This window comes from Lepidothrix coronata, unplaced genomic scaffold, assembly GCF_001604755.1.
Source record: "Lepidothrix coronata isolate B3197 unplaced genomic scaffold, Lepidothrix_coronata-1.0 Scaffold193, whole genome shotgun sequence".
Lineage (NCBI taxonomy): Eukaryota > Metazoa > Chordata > Aves > Passeriformes > Pipridae > Lepidothrix > Lepidothrix coronata.
Window position 1 is genome coordinate 1,678,678 of NW_016690373.1, and position 23,992 is coordinate 1,702,669.

Genomic DNA, 23,992 nt, shown 5'->3' on the forward strand with positions numbered 1-23,992 from the left:
GGAGCGGGCTCCTCGGGAGATGCCCGCATAGCCCGAGTCCCCCCTGACATTGGCGGGGGGAGCGGGGCGGGCAGCGCCCTGCCTGCCCAGCCCGAGCCCGGCCCGGTGCCCGGCCCCGCCGCAGGGGAGGCGGAGGCGAGGCCGCCCCGCACCGCACCGCAGCCGCGGCCCCGGCCCGCTCTGCCGCAGGTAACCGGGCTGCCGCTGTCCCAGGCGGGGTTCAAACTCGGCTCCGGCGGGACGCGTCAAGTTCGGGAGCTGGGGCTGGTCTGGGGGGTCCTTATCGCCCACGCCGCATTTCTTGCCTTCTCCACTCTGGCCCCCAGCCCCGGCAGCCCGCAGCACTCTCGCCCTGCCTCTGCTCTGCCGGAGGGGCAGTTTCGGGAATACCGGTGCGGGTAAGCGCCAGGGCCCTGTCACCGTCCGGAGCGCTCCGGGGGCGAACCGGGTCTCCCCGCGCCCGGGCTCGGCCTCAGTATTTAAGAACCCGGTGGAGGAAGGGAAGAGAGGGCCAGGAGGTGGCATGGGGTGAAGCGGGGGTGCGATGCGAAGTACGTGTTCTCCTTTCACCCCAACAGCCACCCCCCCCCCCGAAAAAAAAAAGTTATTTAAAACTGTCGGGAGACACCCGGCGAGGGGAGAGAGAATTTCTGCTTTTCTTATGATGTTGAGGATTGGTGTTATTGTGGTTTTGCCCTTAGAAAACAGCTGTGTTAACCAGCAACGGAACAGAGGGTCTCCTGCCTTTGCAGAATTCTTGAGCAGAGCTCAAGGACCTGGCACGATGCAGAGCCTTGCACGTGGGAGAGGACGCTCCGGCAGCCCCTTGAATTGAGTGCAAAACCTGAACATAGGCTCTTCTGGGAATGTTGGGGAGAGAGAGAGGCAGGGAGAAAAGGAGAAGAAACTTAATATCTTGGGGGCTGAGGGGAGAGTTTGCCTGGTGTGAATGATGATGTGCACCACTGAGGTAGCGGGGTTTGGGAAGGTCATTGGTGGAGCCTGGAAACAGAATTCTAGAGAAGGAGAATTTTGCTAGGGGCTTAATTAAAAATAATCGACTCTGCACGTCCTCCTGCTCAGTGGGCATGCGGTGGAGGGGGCAGCTCTCCTTGCCTTCCCCACCACAAAAGCTAACAATCCAAATCTGACTGGTGCAGCCTTTCTGCATCCCCCCACTTGCCAATGTGACTAAACACAAGAGGAGGGAGGGAGAGAGACTAGTTTTCAAATCTAGCAGGGAAACTGCTTCAGGGAAAAGCTGTGTCCTGAATCCCCATGGACCTTTAGGGAACTGATACCCGCCAATGGCGCGTGAGCCACCCCCTTTTATTTGACAGTCTTTATTGCAATTTGAAGGACGGGATGTAGAAGCTTCAGAGCAGGGTCACATCACTCTAGTTCTGTACAAACCCACAAAAAGAAACAGTTGCTGCATGTCAGTCCATGCATTTTGACGTGCAAGAGCAGAAAAACCCCTAACAACAAAACAGGAAAGTCATTGCTCTCTGGCAAATAGTTCCAAAGCATTTACCCTGTATATCAGGTTTAAGGACAGTGCTCTCACACACACACTGCTTATATCAGCATGAACAACTGCAGAATGACTTGGGAAAAACTGCAGAACTCACCATGTCAAAAATCATTATTCTTTATCAACTCGATCATGGCAGTACCCAGAGGCCCCATTCAGGGCTCACAGTCCCATTGTGTCGGATACTGTAGACACATGTAATAAGAGAGATGGTCTATGCCCAAAGAGCTTATGATCTTAACCCATGATGAAAGACAACAGGTGTATAGGACAGACCCATGGGGGGAAGGATAAGGGAAAAACAGCCTTGAGAATAAAAAGCAACAGGCCTGGCCAGTGACAAGTGTTTGGTGTCAGAAGAAGGTTTTAAGGAGATTTGAAGGAGAACAATAAAGGAGCTTTACGGTTATTATTGGGGAGATTTTTTTCATGCATAATGGCTAACTTGGAAGAGAACATAAAATTGCTTATTAGGAAATTGGACTGCTGAAGAGTGAAGGTTTGTGCCACTGGCAGAGCAAAGGGAATGTTGCCGAGAGACCAAAAAGCCTGGTATCTGGTGTGCTCTCAGTCTAGAAGCAACAGGGAAAGAGGCTCCCAGCAGCTTTCCAGTGCTTTAAAATTTACATTTCTAGTCCCAGTGAAAAGTATTATGTGTATTTTTTTCTCTAGTTCAGGCTTCAGTATTTTTTAGCTTGTACTTCACACAAGCATACCTTGTGAAAAATATCTGACAGTAAAGAAAAAAGTATTGGTATAGTTACCTTTTTTTTATGGAACTTAAATGAAAGGCCACAGGTTATTTGCTATAGGAAGTTTAGTGTTATAAAAGTGTTATCTAAGTTGAGGCTTTGATGTCTGAATTACTCATAAGTATCAAAGCCACACATGAATTATGCAGGACATCCCCAAAATTATACCCATCTGTGAGTAGGTGGTGTTCCAACCCTGCTTCACATAAAATGTATGTGTGATGTGTAATGTCAAACTTACTCCTTACAGAAGTTTGGCATTGCTAATAGCTGGGGCTGTATTAAAAACCTACACTTTTATCCCCGAGACACTGAGGCAGGAACATCCCTAGCTCCCCTCTACTCGAGATTCACACCCACTTCCCTTATACCCTCCTGGAATTAAAGACTGCATCTGCCACAGTGAGTCATCAAGAGCTTACTCATCAGCTTTATGCAGGATTTTAACTCTTGAGAGCAGAGTTGGTCAGAAGGATCTTGCATGTCTTGAGGAGTTCCTGGCACACAGTGTCCTCACATGTACCACACTAATGTGACACCTCAGCCAAGTTTTAGATATTACGACTTTTTTTAAATAAAACTGTTTCACCCGTAGTCTGCCAACAGTTCAGTTTTAAATTATCTTTTTACATATCAATTTTGGAGTGTCATTTAAAAAATAAATTAGCTTGCCTGGTTTTTCTTGGTTTGTGTTTTCTTTTTTCATTCTTCCAAATTGCATAATTTCACCGAGAGTACAGAATCTTATTCTGGACCTTTAATGTATCTAACTAAATTATTTCCCAACCTTGCAGACAGACAACTGAAAGAATTACATTATTAAAAAGAGAAGTGTTACAACTTTCCCATGAAATGCATGGCATTCGCCATTTTAACTAAAATTGAGGTAGAAAACTTTCAAAAGCTTTCTACAAATGGAGAAAAATATAAAAATATAAAAAGTAATCCTATTTTCAGTTTTCTTGACAAATAAGGATTTTTAGGGTATTTTGAAGCATGATATAAACCTGGATATAAGACTATTAAGTAATCTCATTTCACTCGAGGCTGCTAGAATGGAGACATCAAGATACAAACTACTTGTTCTTTAACATAGATAAATAGGAGCAATTTTAGGGCACAAATCATCTGACCTATTTCAGGCGTCTACTTTAGGATGACATGACTCATGCTCTAAAGATGCTTAGTTCTTCCTCGTGTATGAAGGGAGCCTATATTAGATGTAGACTTCTACATGACAGAGGTCTAGATAGGACTGGATGGATCCCACCTGCTGCATTATACATGTGATTGAGAATTTCCCCAGCATGGGTGGTGAGAGCACCAAACTATTAATATAGGTGCACAAATTCACACTCCAAAGAAAACTCAAGTCACCTCAGCAAAGAAAAATTACTGGAAGTCATGATTATGAAACATTAGATTGCCTGGAAATAAACAATGTTTGTGAAAATAATAATAATAAAAAAAACCAAACCAAAACAAACAAATAAACAAAAAACCACAGTGTAAGTCAGGTTAATTGGATTAACATAAGAAATGCCTACAAGTTTAGAAAACTTGAGCTAGAGGAATGTATTTGCTTTCTCATTTCAGTGACTGTAGAAAAAATAGCAGTATTTATAACCAAAAAGATTCCTATAAGAATTCCAGAAGACAACAGAAAAGGGCTTGTTCCCAGTTCATCAAATTTTCACACTAGAGGAGTGTAAAATATGCAGTTTAGATGGAACACTCCAAGAAAATATCAGTGTCAATGTCACAGTGACCGTGGGATATCTGACGTGGATTTTTCATGGTGTTATGGTATTTTGCTTTGTACAGGAATTAGTGAATTCACATAAATAAACACTGGCAGAATACGACCATCCTAGGGAGGGAGTTATCATGGTCCATGTTTTAAAACACCTTAATTTAAGCACAAAAGTAAAAATATCACTATCAGTCAGATACAGTCAAGTGCATTGACACAGATGTCAATATAGTGTTTTGGAATGTGTGTCATTGTTGGTGCTACTTGAAGATATAGAGGATGATGTAAGCATGAAAGCTGCCAAATATGTTTGAAATTTCTGTGATGTGTTTATTTGTACCTGGCTTGTATCTGTTGTTTTTAGTAATAAATTGATTTTCCATGATGTTGCAAGTCCTGCCAGGTCAAGAGCCAAAGTGTCACTGATTGGAAGGAGAAAAGGGAAGGCAGTCAGTTGCCATGTGTGCAGGTGACTGCAGAGGCCTCCACATGGCACTCAATTTCTGCAGCATGGCTCACAGAACTGCTCACTGTGAGAACGTTTGCCACTGCCAGTGCTTTTCCTTGTGCGCCTTTCCGGCCCAAGCACACACAGAGTCTAATCAGAGGTTTCTACCGCCTTCATGCTCTGATGCTGTCAGTGCTCATCTGTGGATGCAGATTCAGCAGGGTTTGTCAGCAGGCTACAGAGCATCTCTGAGGCTCTTTTGGCTGATACACTTCCTTTGTAGATAGTTCACCACCTGAAGGATGAGGCAGCATTCGTACACCAACCAAGGCCCAGAGCTTGACCATAGCTGGATGCTACTTACCAGTGCTAGACTGGAGCTGCAGCCGCCGATCAGGTCGTCGTCACCTTCCCGGGGCAGGGAGAAGGTGCCTTTCGGCACCTGCCCAGCTCGGCAGGAGGTGCGTGTGTGCCCCCACTTACCACTCCATGTTCGCTGCAGCAGGCACAGGAGCAGCCTAGCGTGCTGTCGCCCCGATGGAGAAGGTCCGTGCCAGCTCCATGATGGTTCTATGCCCGCTTTCTGGAATGGCCAAAGGCCTTGCTAGCTTTCCCGATGGAAGTGATTACCTCTTCATCTACAGCTTCGTGGCCATCGAGAAAATTTCATCCCGAATCGCCCTGAGCCCTGGCCTGCAGCGACCACCCGGGGCTGCTCCCCACGGGGGCCGGAGCGGGGCGGGCGTGGCGGGCCGGGGGCTGCGGGGCAGGGGCAGCCGCCCCGCCGCGCTTCTGCGAGGCTCTCTTGCCCTCTAGCGGGCGAAGTCAGTGGGGCGGCCCCGCTGTGCCCCCGGCCAGCGCTCCCCGTGCCACGCCAGGGCCCGCGGCCCGCCCGGAGCCCCGGCTGCCGCTGCGGGACAGCGCGGCCACACCGGCCCGGCAGAGCGGGCGGGCGGGCCCGGGCCGTGCCCTGACTGCGGGCGGCCTGGCTGGGGAGCGCCGCAGGAGGGGCGCTCCATGGACAGCGCCTGTCCAGGGTGCCGCCAGCACCGCTCAGCCAGATGCGGGGAGGGGGGCCCAGCGCCACGGTCCCAACCAGCAGCACGAAGAGCTGACGAGCAAGACCATAATGGGGCAGTCAGAGGCACCATTCATCTTTGCGATCCCTTCAGCCAGTCATGGTGGCTGACCACGTCCCCTGGCTGGGATCAGCTGAGCAACGGATGGGGAGCCAAGGGGGAGCACGGGGCTTTGCACCCCAGTTGCTGGGCAGGCATCGTGTGCCCAATGCTGCTGAGGAAGGGAGTAGCTGCTGAGGACAAAAGAGCCTTGGGCATGGCTTTGCCACACAGAGATCTGGAGACAGCAGTGAGCCCACAGTTGAGTGGGGTGGAAGTGATGCTGGAGGTTGTACTTGCAGAAGGGAGGACATCTGTGCTCATGTGGGATGTTCTGACACATTGTAAGAAGACCAGCTCTTTAAGTTGTCTATCCCATGTTTACTAAGAATTCTCCTTTTCTGCTCATGAATTAGAAAATATTTCAGTATCCCCATCTCCATCATCTTCTTCCTTCCCGGACCCAAATCAGTAATGTACTATCTCCATCTAACAAAAGATCTTACAACATCACTAGGAATTTTTGCAGTACAAATGTTTCAGAAAATTTGCCTTTCTATTTAAGACTGTCAGTGACTGACTTTCTTCCTGTACTCTTCAGCTTGACTTCATCACTTCATCAGTTTTCCCATTTTGTAAATAAAGTTTATACTTTTTCTCCCTCCCCATTTTTAACATTATTTTCAGTATTATATATTGCATTTTTACTCTGACTGTTGTTGTAACCACCGAACCACAACACATTTAAAACTATCCTTCTCATGAAATACAGTTTGTTAGCCATCTAACAGACTTCAGAATTTGAGTTTGTTTTCTTCCTCTCCAAAGCTTTCCTCCTCTCACTCTCATTTATAATTTTTGGGAATCAGTGATACCTCTTGAGTCCCCTCTCATTGTGTGAGATAGTGTAGTGATGACAAAGTCCTCTGTTTTCTGGTAGTGAATATAGTTGGGTCACTTGGAATGTAGTCACTTGGAAACCTCCACTCTCTGCTACAGCTATTATAATCCTTTGCATGCCTGTGTCTGTTTCACTCACTTAAATGCTATCCAATTACTTTGTTGATAACTAACATATTTTGCGTGGTTTTGCCTGATGATTTTCTTAATCATTCTGTTGCTATTTCACCAATAACTCAACAGTATGTAACTGCACTCTGATTCAGTGATGTGAAGGGACAGAAAATAATATAACCATTTGCTTTAAATAATTACCCTGGGGATGTACTAATGTTTTCCTTTTGGCTGGCCAAGATAAAAGCATCTCTGACTAGAGTCTTGCATGTTTCTCCTGAACTCACTGCTTTTACCGGAAGACTGGAGATCCTTCCTCCTTGTACAGGGAGGAAAGGGGCTGCTTTGGAGAAGTCAGTAGTTGTGGGGAGCTGAGGGATTGTAAGATTACTAAGCCATTCCCCATAGAGAACTACCATCTTCTCTTTAAGCTATTTCTGTTTGCCCAATCTGCATAAGTTTACAAAGGAACTGGGCAAAAGGTGAAGGGGGAGAGAAAGGACTGTACTGTACAAATTGCCATCAGCATAATCTTTTCACATGCTGTTGTGAACCACAAAAAGTATTTTATATATTGTCCCATGTGCCGGTGAAGAATTGAAAATGCCTGTGATGCAGCAACTACTAAGGTGTTTCAGATAAGGAGTTTTTCTCCTCCAGATTTTTGTCATGAACAGCTGCAACCCATGCTTGCTGTTACACAGAAAGTTAATAAGTAGTAAAAGCAGTCTCTTCTAGGTTTGAAGTAAGTGAAAACCAGGCTTTCCAGAAAAGGAAAAAGAACCTAACAACAGTGGTTCTAAATTACTACACAGCCCTCAGTGTGACTCTCCCTTTCTCTCTCTGTCTCTCAAGGCACTGCTTTTATGAGGGTCACCAACACACTGCTGAGTACCCAGCTGTATCTTGATCCCTACCTAGGATTTCTCCTCTCTGTGGAGGAGAGGAACAGAAAAGGGTCTTCATTCCTCTACCCCCACCCCTCAAAATTTATACTGGGTTTCCACATCCCACCCTTCGTTTCTCAGAAAAATGGGACAAGGAGATGAAAAGCTCTTTACTGACAAGAATTTGCTTCTCTGCCTTCATAGCTGCTCTTGACAAAAAACAGCTTTCCCACCCTGTTGTTTAGATTTCATCAAAGTCTGCGAACCTGAAATCCACCATAGGAATTCCAGTCCCCTCCCAGAAGCTGTTATTCCAAGAAAGCTTAGAAATTCATCAGAGGGTCTGAAAAACACATCAGCACTGGGAATCCACAACTAGGATTTCACGCCAGAAATAGATGCCGTCTGAACTACTTTGGTTTTTCTAGGCATTGCAGTGAAATCACTGACAGGCGATGGGAAAAGAAACTGTTCAGGAGTTTCCTGTGCTTCCTCCGCTTTAAATATTGCTCTAGGTTTGAGGAGAATTACAATTACTGTCAGGGATTCTCAGGGACTGACTTAAGAGCAAAACCAAGCACTGAGAACTCACTTCTGCAGATACAGACAAATTGGCTGTGACTACCTTGCCCTTACTGCAGTAGCACTGCAGCCAACAGAACTATGCATGCAAATTTTGAGACATCAGGCAGACATCTAGTATTAGGTATCCTGCTTTTTTTAATGGGGGACAGGCTTGTGAAGAAACATATGGCAAAACTGAAGGAAAATTATCTTGCCAAGCCTTGTGTTATGCTATTTGTATAAATCTTGATATGAACAAGCAGAAGGAATTTGCTTGAACTTTCTGGAATTCATACCTTGTATTCTTGTAATCATCTGAGTGTTCCAGCTCTGTATCTGGGAACCTGGTTCTGCTGCCCTGCTGGGGGCTGCTAAGGAGAGCTCTGATATACAGAGCTTGCAAGCTTGCTCCCTTCTCTATAGAGGTGTTCTCTGGCTGTGTCTTCCAGTGGGGTAATAGTGATGACACTGCAAACCCTGTTCCTCAAAAAAAAAATGGAGCAAACTCCCTGCTTAGGTAAGCTGTCACAGCACCCTCCACTGCTGGACCTCTGACAATTTATATAACACAGGACAAGCACATTTGAATCTTTTATTCTCTCAGGTAAAAAAATCCTTTTATAGTTCATTGTTACAAACACTCAGAATTTGTGGGCCATTCTTGGTCACAGGTTACATAATTAGAAAACTGTATAAGGCACCATACAAGGATAGATGAAAGCAAAACCCAGGTACACCAAGCATAGGGAGATGGGCAAAAGATCTAAGAATTCCTTAAACATTTGCATAGTCACACAGTGAATTGTTGTAAAGACCTTTTACAGTCTAGCTGCTCAAAATACTCAACTTGCAACTGTAAAAGTGTGAGGACAGAGGGCTTAGTAAATGTTCTTGAATAGTCCTCTCTGTAGATTTGACTGTCACTAAATTTTTCCCGTGTGCAGATTTTGGTCCAGTAGTTGCCATATTTTATTTATAATTTAAGTCATATGCTGCTTTCATAATTTTTTGTCTAGTCATTTTAAATACCTTTGTACAGTATTCAGACAACAAGAGCAAATCTTGTTTATTATTATTATATTTGCAATTTCCCTTGGGTTTAAGCAAAGTCTATATAATGCAAAGTCTATGAAACACTTCAAATTCACTTTGAAATTTTATTTCAAAGCTACTCAAAAGTTAAGGCATTAGAGTTGTCTATTAACTTAAGAGTGAAAATGAAGCTTATTTCTTAGTATTTCTGAAAAGTAAAAATAAATCTGTATGACACACAAATGCCACACTTGAAAAATAACCATACTAGTAATACGCTTTGAAAAGAGTCAGTCATTTATAAGGATGTTTTACAAGTGGAGTCTCTCTTCAAGAACACAGAATCAAATACCTTCCATTACTGAAATAATTTTAAATTATGCATTCTGTAGGGGCAAATATTCAAAAGAGAGAGTCTAAATTAAGACTGAAAGGCTCAGGTTCTCAGAACTGTCCTTGGTGTCTCTTTTTGCGCAATTACATTAAAAATCTCTGAAGATGTCTCACATGAGTGCTCAGTAACTGAACTGCAGAAAGTACATGGGAGAAAATTAGGTCCATTAAGATCTCTTCATAGAGTCCTAGAACTTTTTAGGTTGGAAAAGATCCCTAAGATCATCAAGACCAACCTTTAACTCAACACTGCCATGACCACCACCACTAAACCATGTCCCCAAGTGCCACACTACATAACTTTTAAATACCTCCAGGGATGGAGTCCACCACTTCCCTGGAGAGCCTGTTCCAATACTTGACAACTCTTTACATGATGAAATTTTCCCTAATATCCAGTCTAAACCTCCCTTGGTACAACTTCAGGCCATTTCTTCTCATCCTGTCTCTTGTTACCTGAGAGAAGAAACCAAACAAACCTGGCTATAACCTCCTTTCAGGTAGCTGCAGAAAGTAGTAAGTTCCCCCCTGAACCTCCTTTTCCCCAGGCTAAACACCCCCAGCTCCCTCAGCTGCTCCTCATAAAACTTGTGCTCCAGACCCTTTCCCAGCTCCATCACCCTTCTCTGGACATGCTCCAGCACCTCAATGTCCTTCTTGTAGTGAGAAGCCCAAAACTGAACACAGCACTCGAGGTGTGGCCTCACCAGTGCCAAGTACAGAGGGACAATCACTGCCCTGGTTCTGCTGGCCACATTGCTGCTGATACAGGTCAGGGTGACATTGGTGTTCTTGGCCACCTGGGCACACTGCTGGCCCATGTTCAGCTGCTGTCAACCAGCACCCCAACATTCTTTTCCTCTGGGCAGCTTCCCAACTACTCTTCTCCAAATCTATAGCGTTGCATGGGGTTGATGTGACTCCTCAATGTCTTTAACTATTTATTTACTTATGACCTAAGTAAGGATAATGATTTCAGTGCCTGATTTTAAGCTCCTGGCTGTTTTAAATTCCTGGCCTCATCTTTTTGTAGTGAGATTACATTTCCATTAATCTGTGGTATTTTTTTCACATGAAAATTTAAAATAATCACTTTACATCACTTCATACCTCCTTAGCCCTTCTGAAAATTATGTCAACCCAGCCTAAATCACTACAGGTTTCCTATTTCATGGGATCCACAGAAATCACTGAAGGTTTCCTATTTCATAGGATATACAGCTATGATCTTTGCTTTAGAGTATTTGAGTAGTCACAGGGGTAATCCTGCCAGGTTATGGAGAACAGACATGAGCTGCCACGAAGGCTAATAAGCATGGTACTTTTTTATTCATGGTACCTTTTTATTCACATGATTCTTCTTAAGAAAACTGAGAAGAAAAGCTGGTGCAAGCAACGAGACAGCATGCAATCAATGTACACCATGAGACGAAGAACAGTTCAGTACTAAATTCTGCCTGTAACTGGCCTTTCTAGCAATTCCTTTCAAGAGTAGTTCTTCGATAAGCTATTCCTGAGTAGAAGGTAAAATGATACATTTTTTGTATCTTTTGAACAGCATTTAAGCACAGAGATCAGAGTCTTTACTCCTTTTCCTATCACACAGAGCAGTCTGACTCCTCCCTTTCACTTTAGGTGGGTAGCATGGGCGTACAGCTCGCAGCTATTGTGTGTTTGGGGACTCAGGGCTGATTGTGGCTGCTTTGACCCTCGATACTTCAGCCATCTTTGTCAGGCTGAAAATGCAAATCCTACTTCTGTCCACTGGCCAAAAATATTAGGCAGTAACCTCAAACCTCCTGAGGCAAGATTCACACAAGTGGCTCCAGTTAAAACTGCTCAATTGTATAGAACTGCATGAGCTTAACCCCTCTTAATCCAACAGGAAATATAAACTGCTCAACTCAAGGTCAGTTACATCCAGATCATTACAAAACATTAATTCACACTAAGCTGGAGAGGAACTATTCCTGACATTAAACTCCTTGAATATATCCACAAATGCAGGCACCCCTGTTAGTCCTAATACTGATATTTAGAATATATGTAACTGCTAAAAATTAAAGTCCATTAGGCTGCATTTACAAAAATACACTGTTACATCTCCACTGAGAACCAGACTAGGTATCTAGTGACACAAAAGAAGGAAAAAGGTAAAATTCCTATCTCATGAGAGATACTTGTCCCAGTCCACCAAACTAGTCACCAGTTTAGACTGACAGGCAAAGATTTCTCTCACATTGCAGAATGCTGTCTCATGCTCTTCGGAGGACATCTGTTCCCAGTCACTACAGGCTAGCTGGTTCCCTTCAGTTCCAGCATTTCAACAGTACTAACTGCTGCCGCATGGCAATTACTGCCGAGTCAGCAGAAATTCATCCAACCTCTTTTTGCTGACAACATAAACTATGAGATTGCAACGTCATGTGAGCTGTTTTTATGTCTCGCCTTCTGGGGTTTGTTTTTTTTCCCTCTAATTGCTTATAATTATTGAAAGGTTCTTACACTTTCCTGCTTCTTTACCTTTTCAGGAAGGTGCAATCAACTCAATTCAATCATCTTTGATCTCATCTCCAGTTCTGCTCTCAGTATGGAGCCATCTCAGCTTCAAATTCCACTGCAGCCTTGCCTTTCATCTTAGTCATGCTTTGGTGTGGCTGTTTGATGACAGAAGCAAGAAATATTCATGTACGGAGTCCTCAAGCTCTGAATCATTGAGCATTTGGTGCAGATTTCTAGCATTTTGCCCTTAATAATATTAATACCTAGTGACCTTGCACTGGGTATTACGACATTTGGTCTTGTTCCTGCCCTTCCATGAAAAGTTCATTCAGGTGTTCTTGTCTAACAATCTGATCCTCTTCGACTTTTTTAAGAAATTTGTCATCCTTAAACTATGAGATTTCTCAAAGAACTATATGTGTAAAACAGAGACTAAAAGAATATGGAATTCTAGAGCTAAACCCTGTATCTTTGTATCAGCTATGGCCCCTGTGCCACAGATTCTTTGTCAAAACTACCTTCAGCATCAAGGCCTCTGCATTGTAGGACACACATCTTCTGAAATGCATGGAGTTAATATATCATCCTTCCCCTCCAGATGGGAACATTCTCAGCTGTGCAAGTCTGGAGCTACAGCAGAGCCAGATGAACAGTTGACTTACTGTGTCCTGTCAATGATGTATCACATCCATACAATCTCTTTTGCGCAAAAAGCTCAATAGAAATGTTCAAAACACGAGATCTTACTTCAATTAAGCTTTTCAATATTAAGCAAAATTTCAGAGATTTTTTGAATTTTCTTTGTTTGTATTTGTGTGGTCATTATTCTCAGTGTTTGCTAAGTGGCAACATACCTTCAGAAGACAAATACTCTACCATATTTTGGTTGTCTGGAATACTTCTTTTTTATTCTTGTTTAGCCTCATTGCCAGTTTTAGTACAGCCAACATTCTTTAACAGACGATGAATCAAAGAGAACCACAACTTCATATTTTAAATATCTGAAAGTCTGTAGAAGTCCTTGGGAAAAACAAAAACTCTGCTTAAACTTAAACTGTGTACCCCAAAACTGGCAGCACCTTTGGGAATTAAAAATCTCCACAGTACAAATGAAACTAATGTGATCACAAAACAACAGGCTGTCTTAACCTATATCTGTAAATAAAATACAATCTGTGCCACAAACTTGGTTAAGAGGGTTAAGGGACCAAGAGTCAGAGGAGACTAACATGAGCAACAGGAAAAGACTTGCTTTTGTTGGGTTTTTGTTCTGTTCGTTTTGAACAGGCCTTTTATAGAGCACTTTCTGACAGGAAACCTTGATCCAGAAGCCTTCCAAGCACAAACCTCATCCAGAATTCAGCAGAAATTTGTTGGATGCAGAACTCATGGGATTACATGTGGTACCCAGTGTACAGTGCCAAGCGCTCGTGTATGCACATAAACAGCAGCATCTACTTCTCTAGCAGTAATACAGAGATTTGTAGGCAGAGTTGCAGCACCACGTTATATAGGCACACTGAAAATCACTAAAAAATCTAAAACCAGAACACTCTTTCCCCTGATTGAAGCTTTGGGCTGAGGTTCTAACCTTCATTTCAGTTTCCACAATATGTAAAAGCTACAGATAAAGACAAACGGAATTCTTCTTCTTTCTTCTCTCATCATCATAACACTCTTGATCACAACATTATTAGATATTTTTCAGGCTGCTAATTCAATGCCCACTGGCAATTCTGCTCTTTTCAAGCAGATTTTTAATGTTATCCCCTCTGAAATTCAGGTCTGGTAAATATAACAAATTTGATTATAAAACTTAGATTCTCTAGTTATTAAATTAGCTTCTTTTCAGAAAGCATGCTGAATCAAAAGAAGAAAAAGCGGCAAATTATACCTGACAGCTTTAATGCACTTATAACTATATGAATAAAAGATGTTGTGATTCATCATAGATAATAAGTCTTGCAAAAACTTTGGGTGAGCTGAGAAAATAATACTAACAGCCTTGCAAAACTACTTATAATTTAAATAATTTGGGTGGCAGGGAAAATGTGGCAGATTCTGAAGACTACAAAGTGGTCCAAATTGCATTAAATTTTCTCTTGCAGAATTTCTCCTTTTGTGTAAAAACACAGCAGTAATTTCTAGTTTCATAACTGCCAGTGTAGTATCAAGTATGGAGAAACCAGGCGAGATACCTTTTGTGAGTAAACATCTCACCATTCCTCTGATTTGCTAGAAAACAGTAAAAACTCTCACTTTGTACTCACAAGCCTAACACCTGATATTATTACCTCTATGTCAATAGGGTTGTGTTTTGTACAGTATTAGTATTGTAACTCCAGGATGCACAGGAGAAGGCAGGACAGATGATTTTATGATCTAAACCCATTTCTGTAGGACATGTAAGGTGCATTTAAGAAAGTGGATCAGTAGTGACATAAGACAGACACAGACATCCTTGGATTTAAAATCAAATGTGGATGCCAAAAGTTCAGTAATGCAGAAATTTTATTTTATTTTTTTAATTTGCAGTAATCAACCAGAAACCACCCAAAAAAGCAATAATGGTAGAAAATATGCTACAAATAGCATTTACCTTCAGAGATTATTTCCAGCTCTGTCACTGCCTTGTTTTAAGATTTTAGACAAGTCATTTCAGGCTAATGCAGTCCATGGTACAAAAAACAAGGTAATCAACTTCTAGTGACCCTCCACAGATGCCGTACTACCTAGTTCCTGATGAGGTACCCTAACCTTTCAGAGCAGCAGAGTCTCCTGTGGCTCTCCCTGGAGGGATTCTGGTACCTCCCCAACTACCAGTGGCAGTTGAGTTTATGGTGATCAGCAAGTAAACCTAGTTGCTGAATACACACAATATTACTTACAATAAAATAGAGGTTATAAAAAAAGAGATTAAGGTGGAGAGTAGACTAAGAGGTGAAGAAGACAACAGGCAGAGATTCCATGGGTGTTAAGTCATTTAGACCCTACTTAATCTGTAACAACAACTACTAGCCTACCATTTATTCAATATAATAATGCAATACTTATTCCTCAAGCTTGCCTTCCACTTCGTCAATCCAGGCCTGGTAATAGCAGTGGGCTGGTTTGGGTGCTGAGATGTTATCAGGTGTAACAGATCGCTGTCATGGGTAGATTTGGGGTATGATCACGCCATAGATAGTCCCTGGTTTCCAGCACATTACCTACAGACTCTGCTGGTCCTCAGTTCTTCACTGGTGCCAGCTTCCTGGAGCTTCTCAAGGCTTCTGACTGACCTCAGATCCTCTGAGTCAAAATGGCAGTTTATCTTGCTGCTGTGGAGAACAATAGTCATCAGTCACCCTCTCCCTTCTCACAGAGCCCCACCCAGCTAATCTTAGGGGCAACTTAGCACGGTAAGGCAAGCACTCTTAAGTGCCTTCAACTACCACAGGCAAGTAGGCAGGTATCCTCCAGAACACTAGATCATTTAACTTTGTGAGCTCTCTCCAAGCTCTCTCTGCAGCAGACGATGGAGTAATGTCTGAACTGACAGAAGATATACATATTTTTCATCCAAGTCAAGACATAAAAAAGACGTAAATTCCAGTGCTTCCAAATACAGATGTTCATAGGCCTAGTAACAGGTTAGTAGACAGGGAGGGAGGATATCACAACTTTTCCCATGCAACAGCAATAAGACATTCTTCCCTCAGCTGCATCTTGAAGTAACACATCCCTGCTTTCATCTGTCATCAGGGTGGCAACCCATAATCAAACTGTGTCTGACTATCTCTTTTGTTGCCAACTCTGACAGCATATGTGCCCAGCAAGTTTGATATCCAGATCTGCAAGAGTTCCTTTTCAACAATCTCTGCAGCAACCATAAGCAGAAAAGCAGTTTACAGATATTTACAGCTGAATAAAAATTATCTCAGTTCCCCTTAAAGCCAGAAAGAGTAATATGGATATTTCTTTGGTTGAGACTCAGCTGAGCCACTTTAAACACCCATCTCGGAATGAGACAAATCACGACGCAGAGATGCACACTTCCCCCCATTAGTGAGAGCGTAAGGTGATAAATTCAGGTGCAGAACCTGTATGTACACATTTATTTTTAGTGGGATGAATTTTAGCCATGTCTTACATACTCCTGCCTTTCAGCGAAAACCTCCTTCGCACATGGTTTAATCTCACCAGTCTCCTTTCCTCATAAATTAAGTTACAGCTGTTTTGCTGTGGATCCTACTAATACTGTAGGGGTACATCTTTTGTGCTACATAAACGAGAGCTCAGAGACCAGAACCCCCATCATGCAGGTGTTCTAGCTGTGCTCTGGGCTGCTCCAACTTAATCTCTCCATTACAGACCAGATACAGAGAATCTACACCTAAGCTGTGGGAACATGAGACCCATAAGCACTGTAAATGTCACGTGAACAGAAGACTTCCTAACCCTTGTGAACATGATACAGTCTGTGTATCTCAGCTTTTTGCTCTTTGTATAGCTTATGCCTCCTTGGACACATGCAATTCAAATATTGCAGAGTACCGACTCCCTCAAGTTCCTTCAAGATACTTCCCTTCTTTAGAAAAGGGTTCTGTAATGGACTAGAAATCCTCTCTGGGTGTACTCAGCCAACAGCTCCTGCCTGAATGGTGCCAAGTGGGGACCATTCCCCAAAGAGCAGCTTTGTCCATAGTTCCTTCAGAGATTTTATTAATGCCACTATTACTAAGCCTTTGTGAGTGGATCCAACAGTCTCGTTTGATGTAGCTACAGACTGAGGAATTCCTCACTAGCAAATATACCAAGATTGCCCACAATATTTACACAGACAGCAAAGCTGTTTTTCAGCTCTGCAACTGCCAAATGCACAAACCTATGGAAAGAGATTCTGCTGACTACAACGAACTTTGTATTAGGACTTTTAAATCTTTTAGGAAAGGATGACAGAATCTTTTATAGTGAAGGTATGTGTCTACCACACACTCATTCTATTAGCTTAGATTGGACCCTATACTAAGTTTAGTTACTAAACAACTAAACATACGTATTTGAAAAATAATCATGCCTTCCCCTGCTTACACAAAAGTAGGTGCAACCAAAGCTCATAAATAGTATTGTGAGCAAAAGGAGAAAACACTACTTGAAATAATGGAATACATTACAGAAAACAGTAATTTAGAGTTTTATAATTCCTTTCTTTTTCACAGAAATGATTATATATAATTCACCATCTTCAGTAGTATTAAAGATGTTATAATTAAGGTAACTTGCATTAATAAATCACAGTAGTACTGCAACGTGTTATTAATAGTAGCTTTAGAGAGTGGTCTGGGAAAAGAAACAAGAAGGTATATGATACATTTTCTACTTCAACATTTCCAGAAAACATATATTTTAAAAATATTTTACAGGTTAAAATACTGATAATTCTATAATTGTTTCTTAAGTAATACTGTGAAGTAATGTCTTTGCCATCTTTATAGTATTTTTTGAACTTCATAACAATAATTATTTAAAATTATATCAGTCTCAGTCACATTGCATTTAAAAATATAAAGTCAGAGTCCCTAATAAATCCTTCCAGTTTTTCAAGTAACACAGATAAAATTAACTTTGCTAATCTTAACATGTTTTATTGTACTCTTATGTACAATTTCTATCCCTCTCTCTTTTTTAAGTACAGAATCTATACAGTGGAAAGTCTTAAGCAACCTTAACTATAGTTGTTGCTGCCAGCTCTTCCTATAAAACTCAGGGTGAAATACTGGTATAATTAAAATTGATTGCAAAGCTCACACTGATTTCAGATAATGAAAGAAAAGAGAAGAAACGCACCCTGAGATACAGTAAAGTCCCTACAATAAAATTTTATATTTACATATGATTTCAGGGAAACCTATGATTAATATATTATAGGCAAAATACATATACAAATATGTACACATCGGTATGTGTATAAAAAGATGGGTAAAAAGTCAAAATTATAGGATTTCTCTTAGATATAGGTCTACCTTTTTAATCAGCACTAGCAACACCACAGAAGAATGTTTGGAAGGGAAGAAAAATGAAGTATAACTTATTCAGCTGGAAAAAGGAGGAAAATCTAACAGTTAAAATACATAACGTAATTCCATTACTGAAAGCATTTTCAGGGAACTTCTATTATTGTTGCAAAATTGCCATGGGATGTTATCTTTAAAAGATAAAACAGAAGTTGAACAACAGTTCTTATCTAATGGCAAGAAAGTCCCCACTCTCCAAAGATTTATGTATACAGCTAACTTTATGCAGTCAAAGTAGTCTTGCTTCAGACCACAAAACTTTCCAAAATGCTTAAAATTAGGCATAATATATGTAACTTGTCACAAAATTGAGACCGACAGCCTTACGTGGAAAGTCATAGCAAATATATTTTTCAAATTAAAAAAAATGCATAGTCTGTCACAAGACAATATCAGTTTTGACCTGCATTTTTTATTTTATTTTTTGACCTGCATTTATTCATAAAAGCAGTGTTTTAAAAGTCTGCGTAACATTTCTTTGATGAATCAAATATTTATCACAAAAAGGTCGCTGACAACTTAGAAACTGTATTTTAAAATCTTTCCAATTACATTACTGGTATTTTCCATTCTCACATTTATTTTTTTTTAAAGTAAGAATTTTGCTTATAACTTTTTTTCTCTGATTTTTAAACTTGACTGAAAAAAATAATTCTGAAGTTTTAGGGAACTTTTTACAAATGCCAGCAAGGTGTTTTTTCAGCTAACTATATACAAAGAGTGTGGGAAGACAGTATGTTAGAAAGGTCAATATAAATGAATGCTATGAGAGGTATTTGGGGACACATATCTTAGATAAATTTTAATTCTTTTCCTTTTAAATGGACTCTATCATGATAAGCTTTCAAGTAACTCCAGCAAGTTGAAAATATTTGAAGATAAGCTATATTTATAGTGTACTCCTAAATGCAAAGATGGCTGTGAACTCTTATTTATGACTGAACAGTGTTATCTAGCCACAAAATGTTCACATTTATTTTCAGTTTTACTAGTGGATGAATGTTGACTGTCTGATAATTAGTTCCATTTCCATCATCTCGAAAGCATACAAAACAACAGGACTTTCTGTAAACTAACAGCACATTGTCATCTTAAAACTTATTCATCAGAGAAAGGTATTTCAGCTTCCTTGAAACTGATCTCTCCTCTATTTGTTGTTTGTTTGGGTTTTTTTTTCTTGTGGAGAGGGATAGGTAAAAATTATGCAAATACTCAAGGTAAGGTTGAAAAGGGCTCTGAGCAACCTGACCTAGCTGAATATGTTCCTGCTCATTGGAGGGAGGGTGGGGATTAGATGACCTTTAAAGGTTCTAAACATTCTACCAATAGTAGTCTTTCTAGAATACAAAAGAGCTTCGGAAGTCCCTGAAGCCAACTCTCAACCTTCATCATGAAGACCTTGGTACAGGACTTTAGAGACTCTGGATAAGGATCAAGGTATCAGCTGGCCAACTTTAATGACTGTTCAGTTCTAACCAATTACCCTGTACTTTTCTAAGTGTGCCTATTTTGTGTTATCACTTTTAGGAAAACTTGTCTTCCTTGTGCTTATATCCTCACCTGTTTCAGAGCGTTTGCCTTGTAATCGCAGTCAGACAGATTGCTCTCATGTCCGTTAAAGTAAAATATAAGTTGATATTCTTAAGAGGACCAATGTAATTTTGAAGGGGCTAAAGAAGGCCTGGCTTTGTGAGACACTTTGTTTCAGTCTTCTATCTGCGTTTGGGCAAAATATAATCTACAGTCCAGTTCTTGACCTGCAAAACCAAGCAGTGATATTTCCCGTCTTTCAATTAGCTTGTCTGTTCAGCTCCTCCAGGAAAGTATCAAAATACTGTTAGCACAGTGCCTAGCCTACTCAAATCTTACATTTTGTTGGAGCTTACTGTCATATGTACTTATGGTAAATAAGTCAGACCACCCCCACGCTCTTTCTCAGGAAATAGGGACATGTATACAAAAGATGGCTTGCCAGCCCCTCCTTCAAATGGCTGATCATCGCCTTCCTCGGTCCAGCTTATGCAGCACTTGAAATCCTGAAAGATGGACGAGCATGATGGGTGGCCCTCAGACTAGGTGACTGAATCCAGCTCTCAACTCTTACTCTGTAAGAAAGGGTTTAGATAGAATGTAACAGGAGTTAATTTAAGCTGTTACAAGAGTAAATGAATGCTGGCACTAAGCCTAATGCTCTTGAGAGGATTGGAGATCTAGCAGAGAGTGAATCCCTGCTGGAACTTGGTCTAACACTATTAAAAGACACTGAGATGTGGAAGTGGACCTTCAGGCATGAGGAGATGTATGTCTACTTCGCACTTTTAATTTTTTGCTTTTGACTTTGTAACAAAACTTAAATTAAATTTCAGCCAAACATGATTTCCTAAGAATGACAGGATTCACAAGGGTTTGTTTCATGGTAGTATGTTTTCGTCTTTTGATGTAGCTTCACATTATGTTCATTATGCCTAACAAGAAAAGACCGCATTTAAATATTGTTACATAACTATTCAGTGGAACATTGACTCTTAAGGAAAAATTACATTTTAAACATTTCAGAAAATATTTTCTTAGTCTTTTAATTTGCTTTTTCAATATTTCAGCAATGCAAACACCTCTAGTACAAAGTCTGAAGTCAACATGTAGAAAGCACTTTTTAAAAAAAGCAGGTATGTCTTGCTAAATGTAATGATTTCTGCTTACAAGAGCCAATGAAGAGCAAACTGAGCAGGATGGGAAAGGGAGCTAACATTTTAGTGCTGCAGGGCATAGTAGCTGATTAAATTTGTCACCACATAGCTCAATTTGTCTGATGAAACTCATATTTACCAGACTGTCAGTGTCATTTCTACAGACCACAGTAAGCTTTGCTTTCTATCATCAACTACCCTGCAGTGATAAATGCAAGGGGTGAAACAGGACTTTCTCTTCCTAGCCAAGAGTTTTCCAGCTATTTAGGCATATGTTCTAGCACTCACAACTGTACCAGCCTGGTTACAGCAACACAACTGTGAGCAACATTAGTGCAGCCATAGCTCTGTACTCCTGGACACTGCGCCCACAGGGTGACTTCACTGCAGGGAGAGAAGGGGTGGCTGAGGACACTTAACTTCCACATCAGCATTGCGTGCTTGCAGTCATATGAGGATAACTCTCCATTCACACTGCAGTTGTTCCAGTCATGAATGTCATCTGAGGAAAGACAAATTACCTACTTATTTATTCTTACTTAAAGAAAAACTGAAAATGCCTGGCAGAGTAATGAACTAAACCTGTTAACCTGTGTTGTGACAGTGTGTTCGACATCAAGGGATCTGGCATTCAGAAATCAAATCACTCTGACATCCTTTACAATGTTTCTAGGATTTTGCCAGCATTCATAAAGTGCTTGGTTATTGGTTGACACAGAAAATAAAGTACTTTTAATATGTTTGTACAAATATTCTGTGTCAAACTATAAGATTGGGATGGAAAATATTTTGTCTGTCTAGAGGGAATTAGAAACAGGCAATAGGAATTTGCTGCAAGTTTTGCATCTCTGCAGAAGCAAGATTTTGCTGTATGTGTTTGTGTATAATGACAGAGGGATTTTGCGCCTATGTTTTGCAGTATCTGGGGTTTAAAAAAACTTTTCCCATATGAGTTAACTAGGTTTCAGGGAAAAGGAAAAAGATTTTGCGATGTACATTAGTATGTGAAGATGGAAACCATTTGCCCTACATGTTGCACTTTTGGGTGATTTTGCAATGAGCAGTCATTTGTGTTCCCCAAAGAAGGTGCTTTTGAAGGAGTTGTATCCTACTAAGAACTCAGGTCCTGTGATTCCCGAAGATGTCTCAAACACTTCACAGAATGACACTCAGCAGACAACACATGCTAATGGAAGACTGGATAAATTCTCAGATGCCATTAGTTAAATGACTGAAATTACCACCTATGTAACTGAATTCATGACTCCAAAATTACTTTAGTGGCACTGATGGATTATCACCTTTCATCAGTGGATAACGGGCAAAAAAGGATTTCCATGTTTCAGAGCCTGTACCACAGCATTTGTAATGTTGACAACACAGTACTGCCTGTCATATCAGAAAGAGGTGAAAGATACAGTTCGCTAAAACAGATTGAGTACTTTCGGAAGGCCTTCTTCCAAATAGCGAAGTAATAGGAAATTGCATGCAGCCATTCTCTCACCAGTCTTTTTCCACATTCACATGGAGTCACTAGGTGAACTGGTCTGAAAACATAGATACTTGTACTGCCAACATACAAATGTTGTTTAGCTTCCTCTCTGCTTTATTTCATATGACCTTAGCATTAATTCCAGGATGGCCCAATTTCTGAACGAGATCAACTAACTAATGTTTGAGTGTGACCAACTGACTCAATCTAAACAAGACCTAGAGAGCTTTGTTAAAACTATAGCAGTGGGAGAAAAAAGCACTCTGAAGCATGCACAGTGAATAGCTCTCTTTTGACACAAGGGATTACTGCCAATCAAATTGTTCTGTAATGCTTTTCGGTGAACACCTCTGCCATGACAGTTTCTGTAAACAGCATCTTCTGTTATCTGTATTTCATGAGAAACTCTACTCTGCCCTTGAAAAGGATATTCTAAACTTGCTCATGCTTTTGGTTTTTCTCGTCTAGATCATACACCGCGCAACACACCCATAGGTGACATTTCCAACACCCAGAAAACCCAAACTGCAGAGCACACAGCGCGAGGTCAGCCCTGCTTGTGGAAGCTCACCTAACGTGCCTCTCTCAGTACACCGGGCTTCCCGCAGGGTTTCGAACCCCAGTCACGAACCGTTGCTCTTCATGTACTTAGCAGCGGCTTAAAGCTCTGGGACAAGAGTCACATCAGGGAATAAGGTGAGCTCAGCGAGAGTCACAGGGTGTGGTTCACCCTGGGGCCGGAGGGCCCCTGCAAGCGCCGTCACTTTTCACTCCCCACCGCACAGGGAGACCTGCGGTGCTCCCTCCCCTGGCACAGACAAACGCCTGGCCCTGCCCTGACCGTCTTCCCCCCTCCACCAGCAACCCGCCAGGCCCTCTCCCCTTCCCAGGGGAAGGCCAGGGGCAGCCACAGCCCGCAGGGAAGGGCCCTGGGCCGGCAGCCCCCCTCCGTTCGAGGTGTTTCCAGGGAAAGGCCGGGAGCGGGGCCCTGCGGCCTCCCCTCAGCCCCGGGGGACTTGGGGCTGAGGGGAGGGCGCGACTCCAGGGCAGGACGGCGGCCTTATGGCGCCGGTCACTGCTGCGCACCTCCGCCTGCGTTACAGGATCACGGAATCCTTTAGGCTGGAAAAGACCTCTGGGATCATCGAGTCCATCCTGCGACCGGACACTACCTTGTCAACTAGACCTCGGCATTGAGTGCCGTGTCCAATCTTTCCTCAACCACCTCCAGGGATGGTGACCACCACCTTCCTGGGCAGCCCAATCCAATGTCTAATCACCCTTTCTGCGAAGAAATCCCTGCTCTTGTCCAACCTAAAGGTCCCCTGGCTTAGCTTAAGATATGTACTCTCGTCCTGCCGCCAGCTGCCTGGGGGAAGAGGCTGACCCCCAGCTGGCTATAACCTCCTTCCAGGTTACCTCTCTGCCAGCTCCGTCCCCTCCGGCGGTGCGGGCGGCGTCGCTCCCGCCAGCGGAGCGGGGACAGGCCGACCCCGGTGGGACCGACCCGGGGACGGAGCCGCCCCCCGGCCTCGGGCCCGGCACGGCGCATGCGCGGCGCGGCGGCCGCGCCGTGTTCCGGGAAGATGTCGGCGGCGTGGAGAGCGGCGCTGGCCGCGGGGGCCCGCGCCCCGCTGCGGGGGCGGCTCGCCGGGATGAGACCCCCGCGGGGCCAGCGCCGCCCGCCCGCCGGCGGGGCCGTCCTCCTGCTCGGGGGAGGCTGCCTGGCGGCGTGCTATAGCCTGCGGGCTCGTGTGCTC

The 23,992-nt window shown here is 42.6% G+C and overlaps 1 long non-coding RNA gene across 3 annotated transcripts; it reads right to left on the bottom strand.

Moving 5' to 3' along the window:
* Window positions 1-12,165: 12,165 nt before the first annotated feature.
* On the bottom strand, window positions 12,166-23,764 carry LOC108505514. Of its 3 annotated transcripts, none has more exons than XR_001877546.1 (4): window positions 23,652-23,764; window positions 22,804-22,899; window positions 21,029-21,242; window positions 12,166-20,158 (listed from the first exon to the last, which is right to left on the bottom strand). It is a non-coding gene; the product is annotated as an uncharacterized LOC108505514 (long non-coding RNA). The 3 variants fall into 3 exon arrangements; XR_001877547.1 differs by having other exon boundaries at window positions 12,166-15,856; window positions 18,003-21,242; XR_001877545.1 differs by having other exon boundaries at window positions 12,166-21,242.
* Window positions 23,765-23,992: the final 228 nt, after the last annotated feature.